This window comes from Durio zibethinus, chromosome 18, assembly GCF_047325235.1.
Source record: "Durio zibethinus cultivar Kanyao isolate XHJ-2024 chromosome 18, ASM4732523v1, whole genome shotgun sequence".
Taxonomy (NCBI): Eukaryota; Viridiplantae; Streptophyta; class Magnoliopsida; order Malvales; family Malvaceae; genus Durio; species Durio zibethinus.
The window spans coordinates 12,564,846-12,572,053 of record NC_143179.1 but is presented as its reverse complement, the minus strand read 5'-3'; the positions used below and the strand labels follow the sequence as shown (position 1 = coordinate 12,572,053).

Genomic DNA, 7,208 nt, shown 5'->3' with positions numbered 1-7,208 from the left:
ACTCTTCATTTAAGGTTGACAAATGGATTCCATCTCTGGTTGCTTGAAAATATCATTATTTATTATATCTAAATTTCATACAAAATATTTGTTCTCGAAATAACTTTCTTTTTTATTTCGAGTGAATTCGAGTTTTGAATTTAAATAATTAAACTTCAAATTAATTAATAATTAACTTTGTTTTTATTAAATTATAAATTTAATTGATTAAATTCAAATAATTTAATTTTTATTTTAGATTAAGTATAAATTAAAAAAATAAGATTCAATCAAGTTTGAGCTTTTCGACTCAATTTGATTAAGTCCTTATCATAACTAGCATATAAATCATTATCAAATAGGGAGTTACGGCTAAATTTGCTATATGGTTAAACCTTTTATCGTTTACTTCAATTTTCTTGAATTGTATCATTATAAGTTTAATTTTATTATTTTTTGGAAAAATATATTTCACGAAATATTCTGGTAACGCAAGTGATAGAATTTCATCAATTCTTGTATTTTTTCCAAAAAAAATTACGAAATTCGATGAAATAAAAGTATGATAACAAAAATTCGATATTGAAAATGCAAATTTGACATCCCATCAAATAGCAAACATGAATGGTTTGTTTGGGTCTTGGGAACCATAAGAAGGCCTGAAAGTTGAGTTAGAAGTGCGTTTAGTTAGTCTGGTCAAGTATAAGCCTTATAGGCCCAGCTTTGCCATGGATCATTGGAAAAATAGTTTGCCGACAATCATCTAGTGTTTGCCCAAGCCTCTTATCTATTGTTTATAATCCCGTTCAGTTAGGTAGTGGGCCTAAAATCACACAAAAATTTTTTTAAAAATGGATATGAAAACAGTTTTAACAAATGATTTTTAACAGAGCAATGAAATTTGTAAGAGTGAAAGTTCCATTGAAGTACATACCAGCAAACTCCAAAAGTCAATGCTCTTTTTGGTCTTGACCACCACCATGTCTGAAGAACAAGATTGGATTAGTGGATTACCAGATTACCAGATGCAATTCTCCATCACGTTCTCTCCTTCTTGCCAGCCAAACTTTCTATTCAAACCAGCATTTTGTCCAAAAGATGAAGTTCAGCCCTGAAATTGACATTCCCATTACAGTAGCTTACGAAGTGATCAACGATCTGAATGTACTTTCATAAGCAACACTTTAAACCATTACCAAGCCTTGAAACTCCATCACTTCAGGATTGAGTTTTGTGTTGTAGACTGCATTCAGGTTGCCATTTCAACACAGATTCAGGTCCTGTCAGTACCTGCTATTTTACTCCTGGCATCGCCCGAAGAACATTATGCTATCATTGGAGCAAATTTCTGTAAGGGGTTTTCTTTTTTTATCCAAATCAACCAAGTTTTAATTCTTGGTTTCTTTAGGTATTTATTTCTTTGTATTCTTCATTTTGTTTTTATTGAATTTGATTGGTGATGGATAATAAAATAATATATGAACAAGATCATATATAAAAAATAATGCAAAAAACTTACTTGATTTACAAAAAAACAACGAAAGCATTGTTGCAGAAATGTTGCAGAAGCAACGGTGACTTGATTTATTGGTTCAAGATAAGATCACGCATTTAAAATCCGTCTACTATCTACAGTATAAATCCTTAAATATCAAAGCATAACATTTCTCAATGAGTTTGCAAAGAACATCTTATTCCTTTGCTTTACCAATCTCTCTCCTTTCCTCGCTTGTTTTTTACGTGACTCATCACACAATCCCACATATGAAACATATGAATGAGACTTATTTCATTATTGATTTGGATGAACATATTTATCATTTTCAGTATGACTGAATTCCAAGCTAAATATTGAGATAAGAAGAGAAATTTTCAATTTTTTATCCACAAATAGAAAATGGCATAATGCCATTTTTTTTCTTCCTCTCCTTTTGCTATGGCCGGTTGCCATCTTAAAAGAAATGGGGAAGCATGGCAATTTATATTCATGGTTAAAAAAAACAATAATAATAATAATAAACATTAACTCCCATGGCAATATCTTTGTTCAAACCAAGTAAAAAGAATAACTCTCTTGTTGGCAGATTACGTTGGTTATTTAATATAGGAATTTATCCTCCCATTATAGGCAGATATTTCCTACAATTTGTATAATTGAAGTCTCATGCTTTTCCCTTTGGAATGGAAGTTTGTTGCTAGAGAACACAAGGTGAACAGTTATGGATGCAAAGATTTCCCAATATCTTAAGGTTTTTTTTTTGGTTTGGTCCATATGAGAAAGAGTGTGACCTCATTGTAGTTCTTGCATTCTTGAGAAATTTGTTCCTCTTTGAAGAAGATTGAAATAGATGTGAGTTTTAATATTTGTTTCCCAATTTGATTTTCCTTTTTGATTGTCTTCAAGATTAATTCTCATAACTGTTATTGTTTTGGTTGGATTTGCAGTTTAGATCTCAGTTTTAGGAAGGGGTTGATGATCACATTCAAGCTTATACTTTCGATCATATTGAACCATGGAACCATGCTTTTTCTTCAATTAGATTATCTTATTCTTCCCCTGTTATAATAGAAACTGATGCTGGTAATGCTAATTTCTGATAATAATAGACATAATCACAATTACAACAAAAAAATTAAAAGAAAAATCAAATATATCAAAACCACAACAAGAAATAGAGGTCAAAACTCAAAATAATAGATATATTTTGAATATTATGAGACTTTATATTATAAAATTTAAAAAAAAGAAGACAAAGGGCTGATTCAGCAAAAACTGTTCTCCATAAATTTTACAAATTCCTGAAAATCTATTCTGCCATCTCCATCTTCATCAAAGGTTTTGATCATTTTGTTGCAGTTTTCGAGACCTTCCTTCAATCCTAAAATACGGAGAACTCTCTGCAACTCCTCTGCATCAATAAACCCATCTTTATTCTCATCAAAAACTTCAAAAGCTTGTTTCACCTCTTCCAAGCTTGGTTCTTCCTCAAACAGCCTGGAAAGCTCATCAGAACCAAATGATTCATTGAGCTTTTTACTTTCTTGGCTGCAAAAAAGTCCCAGCTTTCCCATCAGCTCCTCCACATCTTTTCTGTACACTCTCCCACCATCTTCTTTCTTCTGAGTAGATGAAACTTCCTTGCTTGAATGATCAACATTCTGGTTATTCACCCAACCTGATGTCTTTGAGCTGCCATGTTCATGCTGGGATTGTGGGAAAGACCAATATCTTGAGAAAAAACTTTTGATGCTATTATAAAATGTCAAACTATGAGACAACATGATCATATCAACCAAGAGAAACTGGATGTAGTTTGAGTTTCCTGATGATGTATCCATTAAAGTATAGCAATATAAGCAGTCAAAAGCTAAAACTGCAAAACTAAAACTTGTTAGCCGGGTTAAGAGAATGATATTCAATAGGAACAAGAAAGAATAGTCTACATCGATTGATGGAATGGTGAGGTTTGGGTTTGGGGTATTTTAAGGCACCAAAACCAGGTCAGTTTTCAAAGGCGGTTGAGAGGGAAGTTGCCTGGGTGGTGCAGCCAAGACCACCTAGGAAGAAAAATGAGAAAATATATATATATATATATTTATAGAAGACGGAAGAAATTAAGAAAAGAATGCGTCATTTCTTGTTTTGTCAAAGAAGAAATTTCTCTTCTCCTGCTTATTGGGGGTAGCCAGAAAACGTGGTCAGCATGGCCTACCTCTTCTTGTCTTTAGTTACCTGGATATGCCTCGTCCTTGCATGGAACCTGCCGTTGTCTTGCTTCAGTGGACTTTGTCGAACGACGTTTTGTTTTATTCTTTTTGGAGAACGAAGTTTCTCGGAAGGGAACAATAGGCGGCTGGTCAAATAAGATAAGTGGTAATTAACAAAATAAACAATAATAATAATAATAATATAAATAATAATTTATATTTAATATATTATTAATATTTTTAAAATTTTTATTTATTAATAAAATATTATCATTTATTAATCTTATAAATAAATTATTATTATCTAATTTATTCATAATGTATAAAAAATATATATAAATAATATATTAAACATAAACTTTAATAAGATAGACAGATATTATTTGATTTTACATTTCTACTTCGTGGGAATATCTTTAAGAAAATAAACAAATTAAATATGAATATTTTATCATATTTGTAATATATTTGTTTTATTATTGAATTTTAAAATATTATTTATAATTTTGTTAAGTTTAATAAATAAGTTTATTAATATACTTATGTACTTTTTATGAATTTTTTTTGGCTGGAAGAGTCAATTCAATTTCGTGGTGATTGCAAGCAAATATGTTATTGGTAGTTGTAAATATCGAGTCCACATTGGGATGGAACATGAAAGGAATATTACCATTACTTGTCAATTTGAACAATCTTGTCGGGCACGTTGCGCTTGCCTTTTGACGTAAAAGAAGGGAAAATTTGGTGAGTGAAATACGATGGTTCCACGGAGATTCCTTTAGTCAACCCCTATCCTGGCCCTCGTCAATCGTTCTATGGTTTGGGCCAGGCCCAGCCCTCTCAACATGAAAATTTTATCACTGATTAACATTGATAATACAGTGCAGTATATCAACTGTTAGGCAGCCAACAACTCCTGCTTTACAATTCAAAATGGGAGCCTTTTATTCATTAAGAAATTAAAATGCCTATTTAGGAACCAAGAAAACAATATTTACCTACCCATTTTCATATTTATTTTAGGTTCAATATAAATAAAACAAAAAATTTATTAAATTATAATTCAAATATAAGTATTAATTATAAATTATATTTTTTATTTTTAAAAATTTATATATAATTTACATTAAAATTTTATATTATTTTTATATTACATAAATTATATATCACAATTAATATCTTCAAATAAATACAATTAATATTAAATTTTTTTAAAGAACATACAAAATCAAAACCAAAATAAGTAGTATGAAATTTCAAACTTGACTGAATTATTATATGAAGCATTTTCACATGAATTGATAGGAAATCAAGAAATCATATATTTCAAAAAAATTAGAAAAATTTTCTATACAAAATTATATTTGTATTTTCTATTTACTATAAGGGTTATACTGAAATTACAGAAATGCCATCACATATATTTTTTTACCAACCGTAACTCCCGTTTACAAAGCTCCAGTCTTTTTCTTTCTCACAGATTCAACCCTCCAAAGCAACAAATCCGCCGTTGAATATCGAAGATACCCTTTTACTCGCTTACTGATTTACTTTTTTTATTTGATGTTATTCAGTTCTTTTTTTTTTTTTTTTCTGTTGCTTATCAACTCTACAATCCTTGCTTATCATGATCTCTACTGAGACTCTTCAAAACCATTTTTTCTATCTGGGTTTTTCTTGTTTTGTTGAAAGTTATATTCTTTTTCTACCAAATCTAACACTGCCTGAATCTGATCTTGCCTTGTCCATTGACTTCTTTGCTGTGTTCCTTTTAAAGTTTTTATCTTTTATGTTTCTCTGTTGCAAAGAGAATAATTTTAATTTTGTTTCTTGGTGGGGTGATCAGCTCTTTGTCTTTAATATTTTGAATAATTTGCTTTGTTGGGTATGTTGGAGATTTGAAACATCTGTTGTTCGTTGGTTCTGAATTTGTTGCTTGTTTTAAAGGAATTGGGAACTGGGTGGTTGCTAATTTTACTTAATTAGTATGCTGTGTAATTGTTTTTAAATTGGAAATTTTGCTGCCTCCAAAGGAAACTAACACGTTCTAATTCTTTGAACAAAGGCAAATGGGCTATCATATTTAGCTTGAAAATGTTGAGCTAAAAGCCTGGCTCTAGCATCAAACATGGTGCTTAATTACTGACATGAAAGAGAAGGTATAGTGAGAGAAACTCTGGCCTAACTTTGATGATTAATGTCAGTAAAGGGTGAAACTTGAGAGTACGATGAGGTAGTAGGAGAGAGTCTGGTAGTAGTGAAAAGGAAGTTCTTCTTTAGGTAGATAAACTTACCCTAGATATAGTGATAGAAAACTTATCATAATGCCGTTGTTATAATTTTTTTCCCACAATACTAGCCTCCCATTCCCAACCCTAACCTAGTATAGGTCGAGCAAAAGGAGCAAAGGTCTAATAAACTTGGCAGTGTTGCTAAAGAAGTTGTTTATGAATGCGGTTATCTTATTAATTCTGCTGCTTGTATAAGGTTTACTTGAGAAACATTAGAGATTAAAAGTTGGTTTTTTGAACAATTCATTGCCGGTTGAGGTATTATGGTGAAAGATTCTTAAGGTTGGAAATTTGGTTGATGCTTGGCAAAATTTGGTGCTAACCTATGTTTATTCTAGTCTATGTAGTTTTTTATTGGTTGCTTTGAGTTGTAGCTAGAAGATAAAGATAGTTTGTAATTTATTATTCTTGTCTGTGGGTGGCAACCATTTAGAGAGAATATTTGTATTTCATATATTTTTATGATCTTTAGAATAGATTAACTTCCCACCAATTTCAAAGTTGTGTCTTACTTGTATATACTTGAAGAGGATCATTCTACTTGTCATGTGAGATTTTGTCATTTTTTATCAAGAAATCTTGTGAGAGTGCCATCTTTTCAAGCTCACTGTAGGATATTGGCAGAAAATTCTTGTTTTTTGGAATGGAAACCAAGGTATCCTGAGCTCTAATATCTTTTTTGGAATTCTTAACAACCATAACTTCTCAAACCTTAATAATATTTCAACATACTACCTCAACTAGCCATAAGTTGTAAAAATAAAACCAATTTCTAACCCCTCAACCTATCTCAAGTAAATCTTATACAAGCAACATCATTTGGAAACCGCATTATCAATCAACTCTTTTTAATGCGAAAGTCCATTACTACTAGACTCACTTTTTCTACCTTCTTTCTCTATTCTCAGTCTTTACTAACTTAATTGTTAGAGAGTTGGGGTTGAGTTAAACTCCGACTTCTCTCACTTTCCCTTCTTTTTTAGGCATTAGAGCATCGTTATTGATGGTAGAACCAGATTTTTACCTTAAAAGTAAATATTGACATTTCGTTACCTGGTACAAGCCTTGCTTTTGGTTTTGGTCCTGATTGTTTTCCCTTTACCATAGCATTTGCATTCCCCCAAGCATTTTACCTGCCTTAGGTACTTCGTAAAAGTCAGCCATTTTAACTGGTTTTTTTTTTCTTTTTATTTCATGTGACCAGTCCATAGCAATATGTTTTCAGAGAGA

General features: G+C 31.1%; 1 pseudogene; it reads right to left on the bottom strand.

Moving 5' to 3' along the window:
• Positions 1 to 2,652: 2,652 nt before the first annotated feature.
• On the bottom strand, positions 2,653 to 3,467 carry LOC111300564 (putative calcium-binding protein CML46 pseudogene; annotated as a pseudogene).
• Positions 3,468 to 7,208: the final 3,741 nt, after the last annotated feature.